We start from the raw sequence: 25,216 nt of genomic DNA, 5'->3' as shown, positions 1-25,216 counted from the left end.
TTCATTGAATAGTCGTGCCAGTCTGACCTGGATTGGCTCATCAGCATCTGCTATTAGGTCTAACGTGATGTTATCTGGTCCCGGTGCTTTCCCTTTCTTCATTTGCTTGACAGCTAGTCTCACCTCGCCTGCTGTGATCTCTGGAAAGTGATGAGATGGGTGTTGATTTGCTCTTTCACGAAGATGGTAACGAGGTCTTTCTGAGGAGTAAAGCTTTTGGTAGTACTCTCTTGCTCGCTTAGCTATTCCATCACGGTTGGTTGTAAGGGATTCGTCTTCTTCTAGCACCCCAGTGAATTGCAGCTTCCCTTGGCCGAGTTTTCTTTTTGCTGTTTTAAACCCTCTGCCTTGTTTGATGACATCTTCAATTATTTTTGTCATCCTATTGCTTAGGTCTTCTCGTTGCTTTTCTGTATAGTTTTGTTTAGTTCTGCTGCTTCAATTTTCTCCCTCACTGTTGATGGGGGCCTTGAGATTTCTCCGTTTTTTCATGAGGTTCTTTGTGTCTTCCGAGAATTTGCTGTTGTCAGAGGGTTTTGTGTCCTGGAACTTCTTTGCTACTTCTTTCAGGGGGATAATAATGTTATTATTCAAGTTTTCAAGATCAGTTTCATTACTGTATTGGTCTTCTAAATTTCCAAGAATCTCGTAGCGCTTTTTTAACTCTATCTGAAATGTAGATTTGAGAGCTTCAGGTACTTTGATATGTTCTGGTCTTAAGAAGAATAGTTTTTGCCTTTCTTGTTTGGTGTTGATTTGGACTTTGCATCTTACCATCCTGTGATCACTGCCTACATTGACTTGGTTCAGGACATCAACATTTTTAACTATGTTTGTCTACCAGTATGTAGTCTATTTCATTACGTGTTTCATGGTTTGGGCTTCGCCATGTCCATCTCTTGTTTTCACTCATTTGAAAGAATGTGTTCATGATCTTGAAGTTATGTGCTACAGCAAAATTTATCAAGTCATCTCCCCTTTCATTTCTCTCCCCATATCCAAATTTGCCAACGCAATCCTCATTCCCTTTTCCAATTTTAGCATTGAAATCCCCCATTATGATGTTGTAATGGGCTTTGTTGTTATTTAGAGTGGTATATAGGTCATCATAAAAGTTATCCAGTTCCTCTTGGGATGACAATGATGTGGGAGCATATACCTGTATGATAGTTAGTCTGTACCGCTTTGAAATTCTAAGAGTGACACTAGCAACTCTGTCTGATGTGGCTGTGAACTTCTCAGTGTTGCTGTGTAAGGTTTGCTTATGAGAAATCCAACACCATTTTGCTTGCTTTCCTTGCCACAGTTGTAAAGCAAGTGTCCGCTTTTAAGCATTTGGATTTTTCTCACCTGGTCTTCTCATCTCGGAGATTCCGATAATATCCCAATTGATGTTCATAATCTCTGTTTCCAGGCTACTCAGGTGTATCTCTTCAGAGAGGGTTCTTACATTGTACGTAGCAATGTTAAGCACTGTTTTAGGGTTGGATAGTCACTTTTACAGCACACAGTCCCTATCCAAATCAGACTGTGTGGTTGGGCCTTGATTTAAATCCGCTGACCCAACAGGAACGGCCAAATTTTTGTCTGTGGTTGTAACTCATTTGGGGAGATTGTGGGCCATACCCTGCCGCGCTGGCCCATGGCAAGTTGGCAGGGGAAGAAATAGCGAGAAGTAAAGTTTGACAAGGGATTGGACAGTAAATATAGAGGGATGAAAGAATTGAGGGGACAGCATGAGAGAAAAGAATTGACTCCGGGGTTATAAGAGAAGAAATAACCGTATTGGTGGAGGTGGAGTCTATGCGTGGAAGATCGAAAACTGCTATGTACAAATGAACGAACGAGACCGACTACACCCGACCCGTAGAATGTCGACAAATAAATGAAAAATATACCGTTAGTATAGGATATACTGTAGATAATTAGTGTATTTTTTCATCGGTTTACTATACATTCAAGAAGGTAATGTATAGAGAAGAAAAGGCTTGTTTTACGTTTATATACCGTTTACCCAGTATGTTTTCTCAACCCAAAACCCCGAGTTCCCGCTAGGGGTCCCCCATTATCGGCGGATATAGATATATATATATATATATATATATTTCTGAAACTATTCATTTCCAAGAGGAATGAGTGTCAATTTTTAAAGAGAACATACCTTTTTCTATAGAAAAAAAGTTTTCCCCCTAGGTTACGGTAACCTGAAATAAACTATAATAAAACCAATTTATGAACTGAAATCGGTTAGTGTAGGTGGTATAGTAACAGAAGATTTGTCAGCTACAATACGTGGCCGCTTGGCTAATGTGTGGAGTGTGGCGCTTATCATTTGCCAGTACAGATGGGCAAGGAGATGGTAGATAGCGAGTGAGGGGAGCCAGGTTTAAAGGTCGCTCATGAATGGCCGAGGCAGGGGACGGTGGCATTGCCCGAGAGACTGACTTATGCAGGTTTTAAAGGTCGCTCATGAACGGCCGAGGCAGGGGACGGTTGAGAGACTGACTTACGCAGGTTTTAAAGGTCGCTCATGAACGGCCGAGGCAGGGGACGGTGGCATTGCCCGAGAGACTGACTTACGCATGTTTTACAGGTCGCTCATGAACGGCCGAGGCAGGGGACGGTGGCATTGCCCGAGAGACTGACTTACGCAGGTTTTACAGGTCGCTCATGAACGGCCGAGGCAGGGGACGGTGGCATTGCCCGAGAGACTGACTTACGCAGGTTTTACAGGTCGCTCATGAACGGCCGAGGCAGGGGACGGTGGCATTGCCCGAGAGACTGACTTACGCAGGTTTTACAGGTCGCTCATGAACGGCCGAGGCAAGGGATGGTGGCATTGCCCTAGAGACTTACTATAGCAGGGAGGGCCAGGCAATGGATGCTGATGCCTCAGCAGGTGGACCTGTGGGCTCCCCCAACTATGCTCACAAGGATGGTAAGGTTGCAGCTACTGAAGGAACTAGCGAGTTTGAGCGGGACTTGAACTCCCGTAGCGATCACCAGTCTATGACGTTACCAAACAGGTCACCCCAATTCTAAAAAAAAGCAAAGAACTGAATTGATAAGTGTCAAGTGGGTGTACCACTATAAACATATGGTTTTAAGTGTGTTAGATGATGGATACGGTTAGGAAGGATTCCCATTTTCTGTGAGCAGGTCTGGTGGCCGAACAATTTGCTCTTACAGATTTTGATTTATTTATAATACTTTATTTACCAGCAAAATGGCTAGTTTGATATTTTTACTCCGCCAAGGAAGTTGGAAGGTGGTTACGTCTTACCGTCTTACCCCCTGTTTGTGTGTGTGTGTGTGTGTGAACAGCTTCCTGGCCACAATTTTAATCTTGTAGTAATGAAACCTGCAGGGATCAACTGTTATGTAGAAAGCAGGAAATGATTAAACTCTTGTAGGCAAGGTTTGGTCAAACAAAATGTCCAATTTACGTAATTAGCTGTAAGTTTGGTTATCAATGTCACAGAGGCTTCAAACTTGGTTCATAAAAAGTGTATGAAAATCCACAGCAATTAATACATGTTAAGGTCAAAGGTCTAGGTCAAGATGGAGCAAGAGGTCAAGAAATGAGCTTCCGCAGTGGAGGTCTGCACTCTACTGAGTGCTTAATGTTTATTATTATTATTATTAGGTAAACTACAACCTTAGTTTTGTTCAATGGAGAGTGGGGTGTAATAACTTGCGTGTCATTCGATTAAGATAAGTATATTTCTAGATCTAAGTTCATTGTTTAATTTTTGGAGACAGGTTTTGAGTTACTGCGCATGCATTGTTCCCCATAAAGCCCATAATCGAGTAATGTGCCCCAGGTCATGGTTGGAAATGCTAAAGAAAAAAGAAAGGAAGCAAGTGGAAACAATATATGGTTTGGTATTTGGCTAGAAATTAAAGTGTCATATATTTACCCAGATTTTTTTTCTCGTATAGGGTGTTTTTTGGATGAAGTGTAGTATATTTTCTTTGAGGGGTGTATGTATTATAACGGCCACCTGTATGTATGATTACGGCTAACCTCGGATACGGCAGTGGAAGGGGGTTTGCAGGGGCGTAAACACCCCCCTCCCCCATTAGGTAAGTAGGTAATGACATGGCTTGTAGGTTAAGTAAGGGGGGGGAAATGTAATAGTTGATGTCAATCTTTAATCCAAATCTGAGAAACTGGCCGCAGATATACAAAGGCTCCCTTTTTTTATATTATACGAGACTTGTCTTCAAATTACTTTGAAGCAAATATAGCCATCGATATTCTATGTAGGCTTAAGGATCAAATTTTAGAGCAGTTGTAGATACTGTAGTATGCTACGGGTTGACAAAGATATCCCATTTTATATTGAAGATCAAAGTTATATAGCCTAACCTAACCTCCCCTTCTTCCCTTAGCAAGAGAATGTAACGAAAGGAAAGTTTTGTACAATGTAGACGAGACAACTAGAGCTAACGAAGACGTTGGCGGAGGTAGAAAGTAGAGGTAGTTAATTTCTTTAGGTTATTTTTGTCACATTCTCAATTGAATGAAATTCTTTTGACAATTAATTGGGTTTTGAATATCTTGCTAGAGTTAATTTAGAGGAATCTTCCTCGAAACCACGTTTCCTAAAGCAACCAACGTTGTCTCCACTCAAACATATAAAAAACATTTAAATCTAGTTTAATAGTGACAAACAAATTGATAGACTTGGTTATTCTAATGTTTAACCAATATTAATAAAACAAAAGGATTTAAGAATTATTTAATAACCGTTTCGTATTTTTCAGACTTCTGGTTGATGCCACTGGAAAGAGAATAAGGAGGCTTAGACACCATAGGGGGACTGACATGGAAAGGATGATGCCCTTGAAAAAAATTTTAAAGGTATATATCATTTTGTTAAGCATGTTGTATACAATGGCTGGCGACAAGCTGATGTAATATTTGCCTTATCGGTTTCAACGTAAAATCCATAACTTAGTGTTTAGAAACTATAACCTTTAATCAAAGGTTTTGTTTGGTACTTGTGTTTGTGAGTGTGTGGGATTTTTCATTGCTCCAATAATAATTTGGTCTCAGAAGTTTTTTTTCAGTACCAAACATTTTGGCAGTAGCCATGTCATTCGCATTTATTATTATTATTATTATTATTATTATTATTATTATTATTATTATTATTATTACTATCCAAGCTACAACCCTAGTTGGAAAAGCAAGATGCTATAAGCCCAGGGGCTCCAACAGGGAAAGATAGCCCAGTGAGGAAAGGAAATAAGGAAATAAATAAATGAAGAGAACAAATTAACAATAAATCATTCTAAAATAAGTAACAACGTCAAAACAGACATGTCATATATAAACTATTAACAACATCAAAAACCAATATGTTATAAATAAACTATAAAAAGACTCTTGTCCGCCTGGTCAACAAAAAAGCATTTGCTCCAACTTTGAACTTTTGAAGTTCTACTGATTCAACCACCCGATTAGGAAGATCATTCCACAACTTGGTAACAGCTGGAATAAAACTTCTAGAGTACTGCGTAGTATTGAGCCTCGTGATGGAGAAGGCCTGGCTATTAGAATTAACTGCCTGCCTAGTATTACGAACAGGATAGAATTGTCCAGGGAGATCTGAATGTAAAGGATGGTCAGAGTTATGAAAAATCTTATGCATAATAGTATAATATTGGTGAAACTGCTATTAATAGACTTTGTCATTCCAATGTTCTAGCCAATATAAGTTCTAAAAAGGATTTAAGAATCTTTTATTAACTGGTTCATATTTTTCAGGTTTTTATGCCACTGACCCCAAGCCCCCCTCCACCCAAGCAAGAACCAAGGAAGGCCAGGTAATGGCTGGTGATGACTCGGCAGATAGACTTATAGCTCTCCCAAACCCCCTATCCTTAGGTAAGGATGGTGAGGTTGCAGCAGCCAAGGAAACTAAGGAGCTTGAGTGGTACTCGAACCCTAGTCAGGGACATTACCACATGGACCACCACATGCTTACCAGAGAAACCTTGCTGTTGAGATTTTCTTCCCAGTGTAAGTTTTTTTTTATCAGTACCAAGAATTCTGGCAGTAGCCTTGCTATTCATACTAGAGAAAAGTTTTTGGTGCAAAACACACATTCAATGGTGAAGAATTTGATGTTTCCAGACTTGAGATCTCTTATCGTTGTGCTGTTAGGTGAGTGTTTATGATGTAACTTATTGTTTTATCATGTTTAGGTAAATGAAATATCTGTGATTATTTGTGGTATAAATATTTTGCCTAATGAACATGATGGAAGTTTGAGACTTTTTTTTTTTTCTTTTTTTTTTAGCCGATACTACGCATCACCAAACTTATTTTCTATTTCAGGTTTTTTTTATATCTAAATTTTTCACGCTCTTTGCTTTCATTAGATGTTTGCAGTAATTGCCAAGTATTTTTGAGTTATTTGCTTTTGAAAGTCTTAACCTAGTTTTATAAGTTATTGAATTTAGTAGTCAATGCAGAAAGTACACAATTTCTGACAAAAATAAAAACTCAACAAGGACCTGGTGATCCTTTTTATTTTGAGGTGCTGTGGCCCAAATAGGGTTTTATTTCCTAAAACGACCATTGGATCCATTTTTCTAACCAATATAGGTACTAAAATGGAAAAAATAAAGATTTATTTAATAACTGGTTCATATTTTTTGTGCGTGTGGGGCCATTGTCAACGGGAATCGAAGGAAGAGTTGAGTGGCTCGTGAAATGTTTTAGTGATGAGGGGAACAGAACCTGCCTCGTTCAAACCCGAAGTCTGGTAGGCCATACAAGATTACTCCTCAGTTATAAGAAACTGATAAAACCAAAGTGTCAGAAAACGAATTGTCATGTTCAAATGTAGAAAAAGTCCAGTGGAGTGACAATGCATATTTTGTAGTACTCCAGAAGTGGAATGGTGTGTGTGTTTTTTGGGGTGGTGGTGGTATAGAAATACTGAGGTGCTCATATTCTTACTTATATGCTTTGAGAGATTTATGCGAAGGTCCTTTTTTGACTGTGACAAGAGACCTGAGGTCGTGTTGGGTTGCACCACGTTGGTGCCCCTCCCTTCTTTCAATGCGTCGAAAAACAGCATCAAGTGCGGGGGGAGGACGAGAAGATATATAACCCTCCGTAGATTCTCATCTGCCACCCACCACTCGAGGTCTGTCTATTTTTCTGGTCCCATTGGGATCAGAATGTGTGGGGAATCAAATGCCTGATTGCAATTGGACTCACTGTGTCACTGGAGAGATGAAATGTTAAGGCGGCCGTTAGGAATTAGACTGGCCAGGAATGAAAGGTTTGTGAGGAGACGTAGCCACTTTTGGGCTGGGATTTCTTGTCGTCTTGAAAAAAGATCTTACGACCTTTCTCAGCGTGGTTATCCTGTCGTCGGATGGGATGGTTTTGTGTACCACTGGCTACCCCCTACCCAAGCTATGGGTAAAGTTGCCACCTGGCTCCTAAAGTCTAATTGGCACCTACCTATCGTCTTTGCCCAAGATATAGACAGCCATATATAGATAACTACAGGTTTGTATTAGGGAAAAATACAAATTATCTACAAATTTGTCATATTTTGTTAACTGTGTTGTATACAATGGCTGACAATCTGGTGTAATACTTACCTTTTTGGTTCAACATAAAATGCTTTACTCGGTGTTTATTATGAGTTTATCAACTCTAAACTTTAATCAAAGGTTTTTTAATTGGGTACTAATCTATGCTTCAAGGTGTGGCACTAGTTGGTCTCTAAATATTGTGAGGTAAGTATTGCCAGGTTTTTTTTATTCTATTTTATTTTTAAGGTAGCTCATGAATGTCAGGACCAAGGGACAGTGACATTGCCGTCGTTATCAGAGTCCTCTTCATATGTAATTTTTGCATGTAGAATTAATATCTTTTTCAGTAAATCTTATTTTTTTTTTACATTTTTTTTTTTCAGAACTTAATCAGGAAAAATTGAATCTTCCTAATTTTTTTAGCTACCACCACTTGTTTTTTTAATTTATTAAACTTTATATAAGAAATATGTGTTACTTCTCATTTCAGAGTACGATCTACTGTACATGGTGATCCCAGCATCATTACATGTTGGAAAGGATATTTTATGAAGGTTTTTGCCATCACTCAACTTATTCCATTCGGAACATCGGGAAACGCCTGTAAGCTACTCCCCGTTCCCACTCTTTTTAACCTTGGGATTTAGGTCGAGAATCCTCGCCAGGAAGGACTAAGACTCCTGAGGAACGTGAGAAACGACCTAAGGTCATCCTGCAAGTGATTTAACCAGTTGCAGACGTACCGTGAGGTATTAGGAGTACCTGCGATAAACTCTCCCAGAAGACATTGCAGAATCTTGCAATTAGTGTTCCAAAGCTCTTGGAAGGTTTTAAATAAAGGGCTATCTATAAAATAAAGAATAGGGAGTTTTAACCCAAATATTTTGCACTGCATTCTTAGGAGGTCCTGGAATCTCACAGTCTTGACTAGAAAAGTGTAAACTATCATATGATCTGCTAGAAGATGTCTGATTTAAGCACAAATGCGGCTATGATGTGATCTGCCAGAAGATGTGTGGTTTTAGCACACAAACTCCACTATCTGTGCTTGCAAGAAGATGAGTCTCCTACTCTAGTGGAGGGTTAGAGTAGGAACAAAAGGAGAAAAATATCTCCGGGTGGGATATTTCAATATGACTTAGTGGGAAGGAAGAGGTTTGCCTTCATGGAATGCTAGTGTTTTACAAACACCAACATCATTCCTCAACCACATTTAATCCTCCCATTTTATAGGACCATGTGGTTCGACTAAAGGTGCATCAAGTTTCTCTTCTTGGTGGATGCATTTCAAAATGCATGCTACAAACAAGGTCGTCGTTGATGTTACCATATTTCTTAGTTGTCATCGAATTCATCAGAGACTTCGTCGTTATTATCAGTCGTCGTCTTCATATGTTATTTTTGCTTGTAGAATTTATATCTTTTTCAGGAAATATAAGTTTATTTTATACATTTTTTTTTTTTCAGAACTTAATCCGGAAAAATTGAATTGGGTTTTAGCTACCACCACTTGTTTTTTTAATTTATTAAACTTTATATAAGAAATATGTGTTACTTCTCATTTCAGAGTACGATCTACTGTACATGGTGATCCCAGCATCATCGCATGTTGGAAAGGATATTTTATGAAGGTTTTCACCATCACTCAACTTATTCCATTCGGAACATCGGGAAACGCCTGTAAGCTACTCCCCGTTCCCACTCTGTTTACCCTGGGATTTAGGTTGGGAATCCTCGCCAGGAAGGACAAGACTCCTGAGGAACTTGAGAAACGAACGTTATGGAACCCTGGGGTGTGACCTAATGTCATCCTGCAAGTGATTAACCAGTTGCAGACCTACCGTGAGGTATTAGGAGTACCTGCGATAAACTCTCCCAGAAGACATTGCAGAATCTTGCAATTAGTGTTCCAAAGCTCTTGAAAGGCTTTAAGAAAAGGGCTATCTATAAAATAAAGAATAGGGTGTTTTAACCCAAACATTGTGTTGAAGGCTGATTTATATATTAGCCTGTTCTATAATGCTGGTATTTTTTAGTATGATTCGTTGGAGAACTTTATTTGGAAGAAAATGTTCTTCATTATTGTGTTACTGTATAGTTAATTTATTTTTTTTGTCTTTCAGAGTATGATCTACAAAATGATAGAAGTGATATTTTATAAATGACAATTTGTTCCGATATGATATACTACAATGCACTGCATTCATAGGGGGTCCTGGAATCCCCCAGTCATGACTAGAAAAATCCAAAATATCATGTGAACTGTTAGATGTCTGATTTAAGCACACAATTGCCACTATAATGTGACTTGCCAGAAGATGTGTGGTTTTAGCACACAAACTCCACTATCTGTGCTTGCCAGAAGATGAGTGTCCTACTCTAGTGGAGGGTTAGAGTAGGAACAAAAGGAGAAAAATATCTCTGGCAGGGATATTTCGATATGACCTAGTGGGAAGGAAGAGGTTTGCCTTCGTGGAAAGCTAGTGTTTTACAAACACCAACTTCATTCCTCAACCACATTTATTCCTCCCATTTTATTGGACCATGTGGTTCGACTAAAGGTGCATCAAGTTTCTCTTCTGGGTGGATGCATTTCTAAATGCATGCTACAAACAAGGTCGTCGTTGATGTTACCATATTTCTTAGTTGTCATCGAATTCATCAGAGACTTCGTCGTTATTATCAGTCGTCGTCTTCATATGTTATTTTTGCTTGTAGAATTTATATCTTTTTCAGGAAATATAAGTTTATTTTATACATTTTTTTTTTTTTCAGAACTTAATCCGGAAAAATTGAATTGGGTTTTAGCTACCACCACTTGTTTTTTTAATTTATTAAACTTTATATAAGAAATATGTGTTACTTCTCATTTCAGAGTACGATCTACTGTACATGGTGATCCCAGCATCATCGCATGTTGGAAAGGATATTTTATGAAGGTTTTCACCATCACTCAACTTATTCCATTTTGAACATCGGGAAACGCCTGTAAGCTACTCCCCGTTCCCACTCTGTTTACCCTGGGATTTAGGTCGGGAATCCTCGCCAGGAAGGACAAGACTCCTGAGGAACTTGAGAAACGAACGTTATGGAACCCTGGGGTGTGACCTAATGTCATCCTGCAAGTGATTAACCAGTTGCAGACCTACCGTGAGGTATTAGGAGTACCTGCGATAAACTCTCCCAGAAGACATTGCAGAATCTTGCAATTAGTGTTCCAAAGCTCTTGAAAGGCTTTAAGAAAAGGGCTATCTATAAAATAAAGAATAGGGTGTTTTAACCCAAACATTGTGTTGAAGGCTGATTTATATATTAGCCTGTTCTATAATGCTGGTATTTTTTAGTATGATTCGTTGGAGAACTTTATTTGGAAGAAAATGTTCTTCATTATTGTGTTACTGTATAGTTAATTTATTTTTTTTGTCTTTCAGAGTATGATCTACAAAATGATAGAAGTGATATTTTATAAATGACAATTTGTTCCGATATGATATACTTCAATGCACTGCATTCATAGGGGGTCCTGGAATCCCCCAGTCATGACTAGAAAAATCCAAAATATCATGTGAACTGTTAGATGTCTGATTTAAGCACACAATTGCCACTATAATGTGACTTGCCAGAAGATGTGTGGTTTTAGCACACAAACTCCACTATCTGTGCTTGCCAGAAGATGAGTGTCCTACTCTAGTGGAGGGTTAGAGTAGGAACAAAAGGAGAAAAATATCTCTGGCAGGGATATTTCGATATGACCTAGTGGGAAGGAAGAGGTTTGCCTTCGTGGAAAGCTAGTGTTTTACAAACACCAACTTCATTCCTCAACCACATTTATTCCTCCCATTTTATTGGACCATGTGGTTCGACTAAAGGTGCATCAAGTTTCTCTTCTGGGTGGATGCATTTCTAAATGCATGCTACAAACAAGGTCGTCGTTGATGTTACCATATTTCTTAGTTGTCATCGAATTCATCAGAGACTTCGTCGTTATTATCAGTCGTCGTCTTCATATGTTATTTTTGCTTGTAGAATTTATATCTTTTTCAGGAAATATAAGTTTATTTTATACATTTTTTTTTTTTTTCAGAACTTAATCCGGAAAAATTGAATTGGGTTTTAGCTACCACCACTTGTTTTTTTAATTTATTAAACTTTATATAAGAAATATGTGTTACTTCTCATTTCAGAGTACGATCTACTGTACATGGTGATCCCAGCATCATCGCATGTTGGAAAGGATATTTTATGAAGGTTTTCGCCATCACTCAACTTATTCCATTTTGAACATCGGGAAACGCCTGTAAGCTACTCCCCGTTCCCACTCTGTTTACCCTGGGATTTAGGTCTGGAATCCTCGCCAGGAAGGACAAGACTCCTGAGGAACTTGAGAAACGAACGTTATGGAACCCTGGGGTGTGACCTAATGTCATCCTGCAAGTGATTAACCAGTTGCAGACCTACCGTGAGGTATTAGGAGTACCTGCGATAAACTCTCCCAGAAGACATTGCAGAATCTTGCAATTAGTGTTCCAAAGCTCTTGAAAGGCTTTAAGAAAAGGGCTATCTATAAAATAAAGAATAGGGTGTTTTAACCCAAACATTGTGTTGAAGGCTGATTTATATATTAGCCTGTTCTATAATGCTGGTATTTTTTAGTATGATTCGTTGGAGAACTTTATTTGGAAGAAAATGTTCTTCATTATTGTGTTACTGTATAGTTAATTTATTTTTTTTGTCTTTCAGAGTATGATCTACAAAATGATAGAAGTGATATTTTATAAATGACAATTTGTTCCGATATGATATACTTCAATGCACTGCATTCATAGGGGGTCCTGGAATCCCCCAGTCATGACTAGAAAAATCCAAAATATCATGTGAACTGTTAGATGTCTGATTTAAGCACACAATTGCCACTATAATGTGACTTGCCAGAAGATGTGTGGTTTTAGCACACAAACTCCACTATCTGTGCTTGCCAGAAGATGAGTGTCCTACTCTAGTGGAGGGTTAGAGTAGGAACAAAAGGAGAAAAATATCTCTGGCAGGGATATTTCGATATGACCTAGTGGGAAGGAAGAGGTTTGCCTTCGTGGAAAGCTAGTGTTTTACAAACACCAACTTCATTCCTCAACCACATTTATTCCTCCCATTTTATTGGACCATGTGGTTCGACTAAAGGTGCATCAAGTTTCTCTTCTGGGTGGATGCATTTCTAAATGCATGCTACAAACAAGGTCGTCGTTGATGTTACCATATTTCTTAGTTGTCATCGAATTCATCAGAGACTTCGTCGTTATTATCAGTCGTCGTCTTCATATGTTATTTTTGCTTGTAGAATTTATATCTTTTTCAGGAAATATAAGTTTATTTTATACATTTTTTTTTTTTTCAGAACTTAATCCGGAAAAATTGAATTGGGTTTTAGCTACCACCACTTGTTTTTTTAATTTATTAAACTTTATATAAGAAATATGTTACTTCTCATTTCAGAGTACGATCTACTGTACATGGTGATCCCAGCATCATCGCATGTTGGAAAGGATATTTTATGAAGGTTTTCACCATCACTCAACTTATTCCATTCGGAACATCGGGAAACGCCTGTAAGCTACTCCCCGTTCCCACTCTGTTTACCCTGGGATTTAGGTCGGGAATCCTCGCCAGGAAGGACAAGACTCCTGAGGAACTTGAGAAACGAACGTTATGGAACCCTGGGGTGTGACCTAATGTCATCCTGCAAGTGATTAACCAGTTGCAGACCTACCGTGAGGTATTAGGAGTACCTGCGATAAACTCTCCCAGAAGACATTGCAGAATCTTGCAATTAGTGTTCCAAAGCTCTTGAAAGGCTTTAAGAAAAGGGCTATCTATAAAATAAAGAATAGGGTGTTTTAACCCAAACATTGTGTTGAAGGCTGATTTATATATTAGCCTGTTCTATAATGCTGGTATTTTTTAGTATGATTCGTTGGAGAACTTTATTTGGAAGAAAATGTTCTTCATTATTGTGTTACTGTATAGTTAATTTATTTTTTTTGTCTTTCAGAGTATGATCTACAAAATGATAGAAGTGATATTTTATAAATGACAATTTGTTCCGATATGATATACTTCAATGCACTGCATTCATAGGGGGTCCTGGAATCCCCCAGTCATGACTAGAAAAATCCAAAATATCATGTGAACTGTTAGATGTCTGATTTAAGCACACAATTGCCACCATAATGTGACTTGCCAGAAGATGTGTGGTTTTAGCACACAAACTCCACTATCTGTGCTTGCCAGAAGATGAGTGTCCTACTCTAGTGGAGGGTTAGAGTAGGAACAAAAGGAGAAAAATATCTCTGGCAGGGATATTTCGATATGACCTAGTGGGAAGGAAGAGGTTTGCCTTCGTGGAAAGCTAGTGTTTTACAAACACCAACTTCATTCCTCAACCACATTTATTCCTCCCATTTTATTGGACCATGTGGTTCGACTAAAGGTGCATCAAGTTTCTCTTCTGGGTGGATGCATTTCTAAATGCATGCTACAAACAAGGTCGTCGTTGATGTTACCATATTTCTTAGTTGTCATCGAATTCATCAGAGACTTCGTCGTTATTATCAGTCGTCGTCTTCATATGTAATTTTTGCTTGTAGAATTTATATCTTTTTCAGGAAATATAAGTTTATTTTATACATTTTTTTTTTCAGAACTTAATCCGGAAAAAATTGAATCTTCCTAATTAGGACTTCTCATTTCAGAGTACGATCTACTGTACATGGTGATCCCAGCATCATCGCATGTTGGAAAGGATATTTTATGAAGGTTTTCACCATCACTCAACTTATTCCATTCGGAACATCGGGAAACGCCTGTAAGCTACTCCCCGTTCCCACTCTGTTTACCCTGGGATTTAGGTCTGGAATCCTCGCCAGGAAGGACAAGACTCCTGAGGAACTTGAGAAACGAACGTTATGGAACCCTGGGGTGTGACCTAATGTCATCCTGCAAGTGATTAACCAGTTGCAGACCTACCGTGAGGTATTAGGAGTACCTGCGATAAACTCTCCCAGAAGACATTGCAGAATCTTGCAATTAGTGTTCCAAAGCTCTTGAAAGGCTTTAAGAAAAGGGCTATCTATAAAATAAAGAATAGGGTGTTTTAACCCAAACATTGTGTTGAAGGCTGATTTATATATTAGCCTGTTCTATAATGCTGGTATTTTTTAGTATGATTCGTTGGAGAACTTTATTTGGAAGAAAATGTTCTTCATTATTGTGTTACTGTATAGTTAATTTACTTTTTTTGTCTTTCAGAGTATGATCTACAAAATGATAGAAATGAAAGCATTATTTTGTAAATGATCATTTGTTCCGATATGGTATACTTTAATGCACTGCATTCTTAGGAGGTCCTGGAATCTCACAGTCATAACTAGGAAAGTGTAAACTATAATATGATCTGCTAGAAGATGTCTAATTTAAGCGCACAATTGCCGCTATGATGTGACCTGCCAGAAGATGTGTGGTTTTAGCACACAAACTCCACTATCTGTGCTTGCAAGAAGATGAGTCTCCTACTCTAGTGGAGGGTTAGAGTAGGAACAAAAGGAGAAAAATATCTCTGGCAGGGATATTTCAATATGACCTAGTAGGAAGACGTTTGCCTTCGTGGAATGCTAGTGTTTCACAAACACCAACTTCATTCCTCAACCACATTTATTCCTCCCACTTTACTGTATAGAACCATGTGGTTTGACTCAAGGTGTAACAACTAGCTCTTATGGATGGATTTCAAAATGCATACTACGAACAAGGTCGTCGTTGAAGTTATCAGAGTTAATGTTATCTTCATATTGAAGCATTCGTCAAAGTCTTCGTCATTGAGTTCGTCTAAGTCTTCATCGTCATCAGAGTCATCTTTATATGTAATTTTCGCTTGTAGAATTTTTTATCTTTTTCAGGAAACCTTATAATTATTTTTTTTACATTTTCTTTTCAGAACTTAAACCAGAAAAATTAATCTTTCTAATTGTATTCTAGCTACCACCATTTTGTTTTTTAATTTGTTAAAGTTATTTTAAAGAAATATTTATTTTTTCTCATTTCAGAGTACGATCTACTGTACATGGTGATCCCTACATCCTTGCTTGTTAACCTAAACTGACTGGAACAAATTTCTTTTCTCTTTTTCTGTTTCAGGTGAGCCTGCCTGTGAGGTCCAACCACGCCACTTTGTCCAGGGCGTGATGCGCGCCGTTGCGGCACCTTCATGTCCTCGGAGGAGACCGATCCTCACACACACTGTCCTTTGTACCGAAGTCGCTCGTGTTCGAAGGAATCTCCTTGTAGTGTGTCGGGAGTGATTGCCCTCCCAGTGGGTGAGGTTTGGTATGCGGAAGTAGTAGTTTAAAAAGGATTCTTTCCCTTCGGGGTCAGCCTGGAAGGGGAAGAAGTTGAGTATGAGTGGTAACGCTGGGATAACCTCGTTTGGTGTCTCCTCATATTGTTGACCCTAGAGAGGCAGTAAGGGAGCCCTCCACGGGGGAGTCCCTCTCATACATAGCTGTTCGTTTGCTGTGGCCCTCCTTAGGGTTGACGGGTCCCCCATCAAAGGAGAAGCTACAGGAGGTCTTGCGTCTTGGTTTGCGTGTTCACTCAAGGGATGAGTCCTCTTCTGCTCTCTTAATAGGTCCGCTAACGTACCTATTAGTCCGGACCTTTCTTCACGTCCGAAGGAACATGTTCCTCTACCCCAGAGGTTATCATCTATGACAACTGGAGCTGCTGTAGTTCCCCCCAGCCACCCTCGAGTGGATAAGCAGGTTTGCCACCTCGCAGTTGAAATCTAATGGCTACTTCCAGCTATGCTGAAAGATAATCCATATAAATAACTCCAGGTCTGTATTAGTTAGGGAAAAATACAAATTATCTATGAATTTGTCATTTTCAGTGACTTTGTTTTTAGCTGTAGATGTTTTTCTAGCAAGTTTTTTTTAATATGAACATATGTTGTCCCGACACAAGATACAAACTTTCCGCTCTTCAACCTAGCATTGTTATATCGGTGGAGCTGAAAACCAGTCGAAACTGAAGTTGACTAGGGTTTTAGTAAACCGGTAGTTAGCGGGGGTGTGTTCATCCACTGCTCCCACCAGCACTGGTGACTCAGTCACTTTTTATTTTGGCTCAGTAGAGTGTAGATGTGTCTCACTCTCCCGTTAACCTAAGCTAGCTGGAACTAATTTCTTTTCTCTCTTTCTTTTTCAGGTGTTCCTACCCTTGAGGTCCAACCATGCCACTTTGTCCAGACCGTGAAGGGCGCCGTTACGGCATTTTCATGTCCTCGGAGTAGCCAGATTGGGTACAAATAATGACACAATTACTGCAATTGATGGTGTAAAACGTAATTGTAAGAAAGGAAGATGAACTGAGCGGTTCTTGGAGGTGTAAACATTGTCATAATTCAGTCGTGTTCTGAAATTTCTTCCTTCAGTCGACACAAACCCATTTTCTCATAACCTAACCTAGTCAGTCATTTTGTGTTTTCATGTTGGTTATTAATGGATTTACTAAAGGCCAATTGCTGAACATGTGAATTTTCATCAGGTTTGGACAACGCAAAGTGTGGCTAAAGGTACTCAGACTGTATAGTACTGTAACCTTTACTGCAGTGCATAGGTAACAAACAGTACTGAAGTACAGTACTGCAAGTGTTGACAGCATTGTTTAGTACTGAAGTACAGTACTGCAAGTGTTGACAGCATTGTTTTGAAGTGACTATTTGAGGCATCATCCATTTGCTACTTCTGTGCACAATACGTACATGGCTAGATAAGAACTTGAGATAATTCAACAAGCACAATGAAATTTCATTTTGTGGTTTAGTGTGGAGTATTTTATGATACTGTACTGGGCATCTTCCAGCAGCCAGTATATAGTCACAGATAATAGAATTAGAGAGATGATTTGCTTAACCCTTTTACCCCCAAAGGATGTACTGGTATGTTTCACAAAAGCCATACCTTTACCCCCATGGACGTACCGGTACGTCCTTGCAAAAAAATGCTATAACAAAATCGTTTTTTCATATTTTTGAAATTTTTTTGAGAAAATTCAGGCATTTTCCAAGAGAATGAGACCAACCTGACCTCTCTATGACAAAAATTAAGGCTGTTAGAGCAATTTGAAAAAATATATACTGCAAAATGTGCTGGGAAAAAAATAACCCCTTGCGGGTTAAGGGTTGGAAATTTCCAAAAAGGGTTAACTAGTTTTATTGATAAATTTCAGCATCAACAATCGAGTCCCTTCATTTTACTTGCTTTTGAAAGCTGCTGTGCCTTAATTTAGTTTCTTTTTTTGCCGTCGGACTCTAGGCCCTTCTACTTGACTATTATAACAGCTTGCTTTCTCCCACCCTGCTGTCTTGCCTCTTTGTACTTCATATGGGCTAGATTCTATATATCCAATTGCAATCCTGTCGAGGTATTTTGTTGAAAGTCAAGTATTGAATGTATTTTTTTTTTCCATTTTGGCCTTTTTGTCTTTGTTTAATGAAATTGTAACTGCCATTGTTTTTCAATTTTTAATTACTAATTATTCATTGTGTGGGAGGGTGGGCTGTGCCACCCTAGCAGTACCAGCCAAACTCGATTGAGTCCCTTGTCAGGCTGGGAGGAGCATAGAGAGGAGATGTCCCCTTTTTTGTTTCATTTGTTTGATGTCGGCTACCCCCCAAAATTGGAGGAAGTGCCTTAGTGTATGTATGTAATTATTCATTCATTTGTAGATATATTTAGAATTTTTTTAGTATTTATTCTCATGTCTTTAAATGTTGTAGTAAAATCTGGTTTTTTGCTTAGCTTAGTAATAAGTGAATTTGATGTTGAATGAACAAAAAAGGTCAATGTTTTTAATACTTCATTTATTTCTACAGGTAATTCTTCACGGTCTGCAATGCAGTAAGTCTTATTCGAGTTGATCTGACTATCAAGATTAGAAGTAAATTTCAAGATAATGCACCGAGAAGAATTTAAGGTTTAACCCAAATAACATGTATGGTAGAAAATTTCTCAACACACTGTGAAATTTGAAATAGACTCATTGCCTTCATTCAATTAAAAGTTATAGGTTATCTAGTGTGGTCTTAAGACCGGCAAGTATGAAGTTAAACTGTATTTTCTGAAAAAAAATACAGTATAACTTCATACTCATTACAAAAAATTGTTCCAAATCAATAATTTGTCTAAATGTGAAGCATTTATAATTGGTCTGTTCACAAACCCTTGGGTGTCTTCACCCTTATTACTGGAAAGGGATAATGCATGTTTTGTTAAAATTTATTCTGTTACCATTTTATTTGTAAGAAAATTGGGTCTTTGTCTTTAAAAATCTGTTGATTTTGAATGTGCCATTATATTATTGAAACTTACTGGAATTCATTTGCTATTTATTCTAAAACCAGGAGCCCTTTTAATGAGGGAATGCCTTGATGAAGTCATTGAGCTTCAGCCGTGCTGTTTATCCTACAACCAGGAGCCCTCTTAATGAGGGAATGCCTTGAAGAAGTCACTGAGCTTCAGCCGTGCTGTTTATCCTACAACCAGGAGCCCACTTAATGAGGGAATGCCTTGAAGAAGTCACCGAGCTTCAGCCGTGCTGTTTATCCTACAACCAGGAGCCCACTTAATGAGGGAATGCCTTGAAGAAGTCACCGAGCTTCAGCCGTGCTGTTTATCCTACAACCAGGAGCCCACTTAATGAGGGAATGCCTTGAAGAAGTCACCGAGCTTCAGCCGTGCTATTTATCCTACAACCAGGAGCCCTCTTATTGAGGGAATGCCTTGAAGAAGTCACTGAGCTTCAGCCGTGCTATTTATCCTACAACCAGGAGCCCTCTTATTGAGGGAATGCCTTGAAGAAGTCACTGAGCTTCAGCCGTGCTGTTTATCCTACAACCAGGAGCCCTCTTATTGAGGGAATGCCTTGAAGAAGTCACTGAGCTTCAGCCGTGCTGTTTATCCTACAACCAGGAGCCCTCTTATTGAGGGAATGCCTTGAAGAAGTCACTGAGCTTCAGCCGTGCTATTTATCCTACAACCAGGAGCCCTCTTATTGAGGGAATGCCTTGAAGAAGTCACTGAGCTTCAGCCGTGCTATTTATCCTACAACCAGGAGCCCTCTTAATGAGGGAATGCCTTGAAGAAGTCACTGAGCTTCAGCCGTGCTGTTTATCCTACAACCAGGAGCCCACTTAATGAGGGAATGCCTTGAAGAAGTCACTGAGCTTCAGCCGTGCTGTTTATCCTACAACCAGGAGCCCTCTTAATGAGGGAATGCCTTGAAGAAGTCACTGAGCTTCAGCCGTGCTGTTTATCCTACAACCAGGAGCCCTCTTAATGAGGGAATGCCTTGAAGAAGTCACTGAGCTTCAGCCGTGCTATTTATCCTACAACCAGGAGCCCTCGGAATGCCTTGAAGAAGTCACTGAGCTTCAGCCGTGCTATTTATCCTACAACCAGGAGCCCTCGGAATGCCTTGAAGAAGTCACTGAGCTTCAGCCGTGCTATTTATCCTACAACCAGGAGCCCTCGGAATGCCTTGAAGAAGTCACTGAGCTTCAGCCGTGCTATTTATCCTACAACCAGGAGCCCTCGGAATGCCTTGAAGAAGTCACTGAGCTTCAGCCGTGCTATTTATCCTACAACCAGGAGCCCTCGGAATGCCTTGAAGAAGTCACTGAGCTTCAGCCGTGCTATTTATCCTACAACCAGGAGCCCTCGGAATGCCTTGAAGAAGTCACTGAGCTTCAGCCGTGCTATTTATCCTACAACCAGGAGCCCTCGGAATGCCTTGAAGAAGTCACTGAGCTTCAGCCGTGCTATTTATCCTAAAACCAGGAGCCCTCTTAATGAGAGAATGCCTTGATAAAGTCATTGAGTTTCAGCACAGCACACGTGATGGGCAACAGAGCTCTTGAACTTGGGGAAATTGCTCCCCCAGTTCAAATCTAAATTTCTCTTTCATCTTTTTCTTTCAATTTTAATTCGACCTTCTAATTTTATAAACTTTCTTTCGTGTTGCTTTACCAACTCCACGAGAAAAAGTTCCCTTATATATATATATATGTATATATATATATTAATTTTTCTTTTTCTTTTGGCTTGGATGTTTCTACATCCATTATAGCTGCTGGCACGGATGGTTATATATTTGCTATTGCTGCCCTGCTTTGATGAAGTGGAGAAGGTGTAGCGGTTGGGAGGTATTTGCATTCAAAGCTATATGTGAGAGTATTGGATGATCTCAGCCATCCCGAAGATGGTTTGGACCTTTTTGGCAGAACTATTCTCAAGTGTTGGGTCTTCGCAATCCAGGGGGATCGAAAGCTTGGAGTAGGACTCACAGCTTTTGGCTGGAAGCCCGTCATTGCAGATATGGGGAGGATGATTCCATAGTTAATTGGTCCCAGTCCTAACAGGCGGGTTCAGCTTACACCTGTGCCTCTATATCTGTTTTGATGCTATCCTTCGGGTAGGGTATGGAGTGGACCATCTGGGAAGTATACTCTCATTGTGCCGATAGTGGAGAGTGCAAATTTCCTTAATGACGTGTGATGGCCTAACATTCTCGAGCAGGTACATCAAGCTAACGGTTTTCTCTCTCTCTCGTCTAATGGTTTCTTTAAGTAACGAACCCCCATCCCCTGGATACGCTGACTTTCCCCCGGCACTGTTGACGACTTCTGCTAATTCTGTTGACGACCTAGGAACAAAAAAGGACCCCTCTACTAATGTTTTAAAACCAATTAAGTCGGGTAATAAAGGGAAACTTTGAATCCTTCATGTTACCCAAATTCCAATAAATATTGATTATGATATGATATATAAAGCATTTAGATGCTATGGAGTGATAAAAGAAATTAGAATGAAACTTGAAAATGAAAAATGGGATTCATGGATAACTTGTAATAATCATGAAGAAGCATTCAATGCATTATGTAACATCAATATCAAAATTAATAACTTAGAAATGTCATGGGTGCCCTATGTGATAAGATACCAAACAATTTGGATGTATATAGACCTGTTGACTGGTTTGAGAAAGATGTTGATTTAACTATGCTCCCCCAGAGAAAGCCAAAACCACCAGTGTGACTTGTTGCCGAGCCTAAAGGGAGTTATGGGAATTATTTTAAAATTAGCAAACAAACTCGGAAAAGGGTAGGAACCATTGCAGCAGGTGATATATCTCGCTTTGGAAAAAATAGCTTCCTAATCCATGCAAAATCATACACTCAATCAGTAATACTGTCTGACCTTACGACAAGCAGTGATGAGGATATGTTAGATGTCAAACACCACCTAAATTTTACTTACGGAAGGGGAGTGGTCTTCAATAAAGATCTGTACAAATTTATAGAAGAGGAAATACTAGCCATGTGCCCATTAACAGTGTGGAAAGTGCGTAAGATTCCTGGGACGTCAATGATTATCCTTACTTTCCAGGATGCTGATGTCTCTTTCCACATCGATATTGAAAATGAAAGAATAAAAGTTCGACCTTTTAAACAAAAGCCCTTACAATGTTTCAAGTGTTTCAAATTTGGACATCCTTCTAAAGTTTGTAAAAATGAAAAAATGTGTAGCATCTGTTCCAGACCTTATCATGGAGAGAGTACACTTGAGCCCAGCTGTTTGAATTGCAATTCAAACCATAAGTCAACTGACAGGAGCTGTGAGATTTATAAGTTTGAAGAAGTAGCCCTCGACAAATCCATTGTAGGACATGCCAAAAGACTACTGAAAAAACCAAACAGCTATGCAAAGGCATTGAAATCAAGAGAAAATATACCACAGGAGACATCAAACCCATGTATTGCTGCCAGTAATTCCAAGAAAAGAAATACATCTAATGATAGTAGAGTTTTACGTGACAAGGTAAGCATATTGCTTTCCAAGGCTTTGCCACTGTATTAAAACTGCGACACTGCCCACTTCTATACAGACTTCATCCCCCATTACCAGCAATAGTACTAACCTTTCTCAGGCCATGTCCTTGCCTGATTTGATGGAGGTTCCACCCGAAACAAAGTTACCAGGTGCACCTGTGGTAGGGTAAGTGCAAAAACCTGGTAGATCCTCACCACTGATAAATAGGAAAAGAGAGAGACCTCCATCTCTCTCACCCCCTTCCATAAGAAATATTAGTTATGACATCGGATAAATATGATGTTTTGTCTGTTGATGTTTCTGATCAACCAGAAGACAATTTAAATAAATCAGAAATTAAAGTTGAGGTCCACCATCCCCCTCAACAATTGGATGAGGACGACGACAAGAGAAGCTCAAACACAAAACCATATTTATCAAGACCCTCTCTAATAAAACCACCAGGAAATAGTGCTAGATCAAAGATTGCTAATTGAAAGACTTCATCTAAAAGTTCTTCCAAAAAATAAACCATTGTTTTTTCTTCCATTTTTGGAATGGAAGTGTCAGGGTTTAAGGGCCAAATATGAAGAACTTGAGCTCCTGGTTTGAGCATTCCCCCATAATTGTAAGTCTACAGGAGAGCAAGCTTGATGCTAATATCCCTTGTCCTAGTGAATATATTAGCTATAGGACACCTTATGATCACGGAGTAGGGAGCCATGGCGGAAGTCTCATATACGTTCGTCGAGGTGTTCCTTCCCCAAATACCTTTATCTGTCCGTACACCTCTGCAGGCAGTGGTTGTACAGATTGATATAGGGAGAAAATATACAATCTGTTCACTGTACTTGCCTCCAAATGATAACATATTGTATGATGATTTAGTAGAGGTGATTCAACAGCTCCCTCAACTTTTTCTTTTACTAGGAGATATGAATGGTAGACATCCATTGTGGGGTGATGTTTTAGCAAACACCAGGGGCAATATTATATCATCAATTGTGGAAAACGAGGATGTCAGACTCCTATTCAGGAGAGCACACACACTTCCATGTTCAGACAGGTACCTTGTCATGCATTGACTTTTCAATTGCAAGCTCTAACTGCCTCCTTGATTTCATTTGGAGGACATTGGATGATTGACATACTAGTGATCATGCACCAATCATTATAAACACCAACAATGGTCCACCTTTACAAAGATCTCCATGATGGAATCTTGATAAGGCAGACTGGGTTAAATTTTCTGCGCTAAGTGAAATCGAAGGGAGAGCAGAACAGTTTGAAAGTATTGATGATGCCATAGACCTACTGAATGGAACTCTTCATACAGCAGGAATCAATTCGATTCCCAAAACCACCGGACTATTCAAAAGACGACCAGTCCAGTGGTGGTCCTCAGAATTAACCGCCTTGCACAGAGCCACCAGAAAATCCCTGACTAGATTACGTAGACGCCGTACTGATGAAAATTTGATATACAAAAAATGTAGAGCACAGTTCCGTCGTGCCATGAAAAAAGCTAGACGCCAATCTTGGAAGGGTTTTTGTTTCCTCCATTAATAGTAGAACACCACCATCTTCTGTATGGAGGAAAGTAAAAAAGATTGCAGGCAAATTCACCCCAAACCCACCACTAGTGTTGAAGGTGAATGGTCAGTTTGTGACTGAAGGAAATGAAGTTAGCAATGCCCTGGCTGGCCATTTTTCAAATGTATTGTGCAAGTGTGTAGCAGCTCCTGGTCACCTGCAAGAGTGTAGCAGCTCTTGGTCACCAGTACAGGAGCATTGAAGAAAAGAAAATTTTAAATTTTGCAACAGGAAGGGAAGAGTCATATAATTCTCCTTTTACTGAAAGAGAATTTGATTCCGCTCTTAATAATTGTAACGATACAGCCCCTGGACCTGATGGAATTCCATATGCAATGATTAAACATGTACCTTTTAATACAAAGTTATTTATTTTAAGCATTTTTAATAGAATATGGCATGATCATAGTTATCCAAGTGTTTGGGAACAAGCCATTATTTTAGCCTTTTTAAAACACGGTAAGGACAAGTTTTTAGCAGCAAACTACCGACCTATTGCATTGACATCTTGTTTATGTAAAATCATGTAGAAGATGGTCAATGCAAGGCTGATGTGGTACCTTGAAAAGAAGGGTATTTTATCACCGATTCAATGTGGATTCAGAAAAATGCACTCAACGACCGATGTGTTGATACGACTTGAGTCTTCTATTTGTGAAGCCTTTGCTTCCAAACAGCACCATGTGACAGTCTCTTTTTATCTTGAAAAGGCATATGATACCACATGGAGATATGGTATACTTAAAACCATTCATGAATTGGGATTGAGAGGAGAGCTGCCACTTTATTCAGGCATTTCTTTCACGTAGAGTTTTTCAAGCGAGAGTGGGGGAAACTCTATCAGAGAGTAAGTGCCAGGAAGAAGGAGTTCCTCAGGGTAGTGTGCTGAGTGTAACCCTTTTTGCACTAGCAATTAATGGGATATCCTCAGCCATTCCCCAGGATGTTCTCTCAACATTATTTGTGGAGGATCTCTCGATATCATTTGCTGGCACTAGAATGGCAATGGTTGAGAGAAAAATCCAACTTTCTATTGATAAAATTATCCAGTGGGCTGACATGAATGGATTTAAGTTCTCGACAAGTAAAACTACTATTGTCCATTTCTGTCGTATCCGGGGAGCATATCCAGACCTGGA

At 39.3% G+C, this 25,216-nt stretch overlaps 1 long non-coding RNA gene across 1 annotated transcript in view; it reads left to right on the top strand.

Annotated features, from left to right (window-relative positions):
• LOC137637726 (uncharacterized) overlaps window positions 1–25,216 on the top strand; it is a 37,258-nt gene that overhangs the window by 9,000 nt on the left and 3,042 nt on the right. The window contains exons 2-4 of the long non-coding RNA XR_011043765.1: window positions 4,771–4,867; window positions 5,777–6,031; window positions 18,491–18,591. This is a non-coding gene — a long non-coding RNA (uncharacterized lncRNA). The remainder of the gene's footprint in view (window positions 1–4,770; window positions 4,868–5,776; window positions 6,032–18,490; window positions 18,592–25,216) is intronic.

This window comes from Palaemon carinicauda, unplaced genomic scaffold (genome assembly GCF_036898095.1).
Source record: "Palaemon carinicauda isolate YSFRI2023 unplaced genomic scaffold, ASM3689809v2 scaffold95, whole genome shotgun sequence".
NCBI lineage: Eukaryota > Metazoa > Arthropoda > Malacostraca > Decapoda > Palaemonidae > Palaemon > Palaemon carinicauda.
The sequence above is the reverse complement of the archived record's forward strand: the minus strand, read 5'-3'. Positions and strand labels throughout refer to the sequence as shown.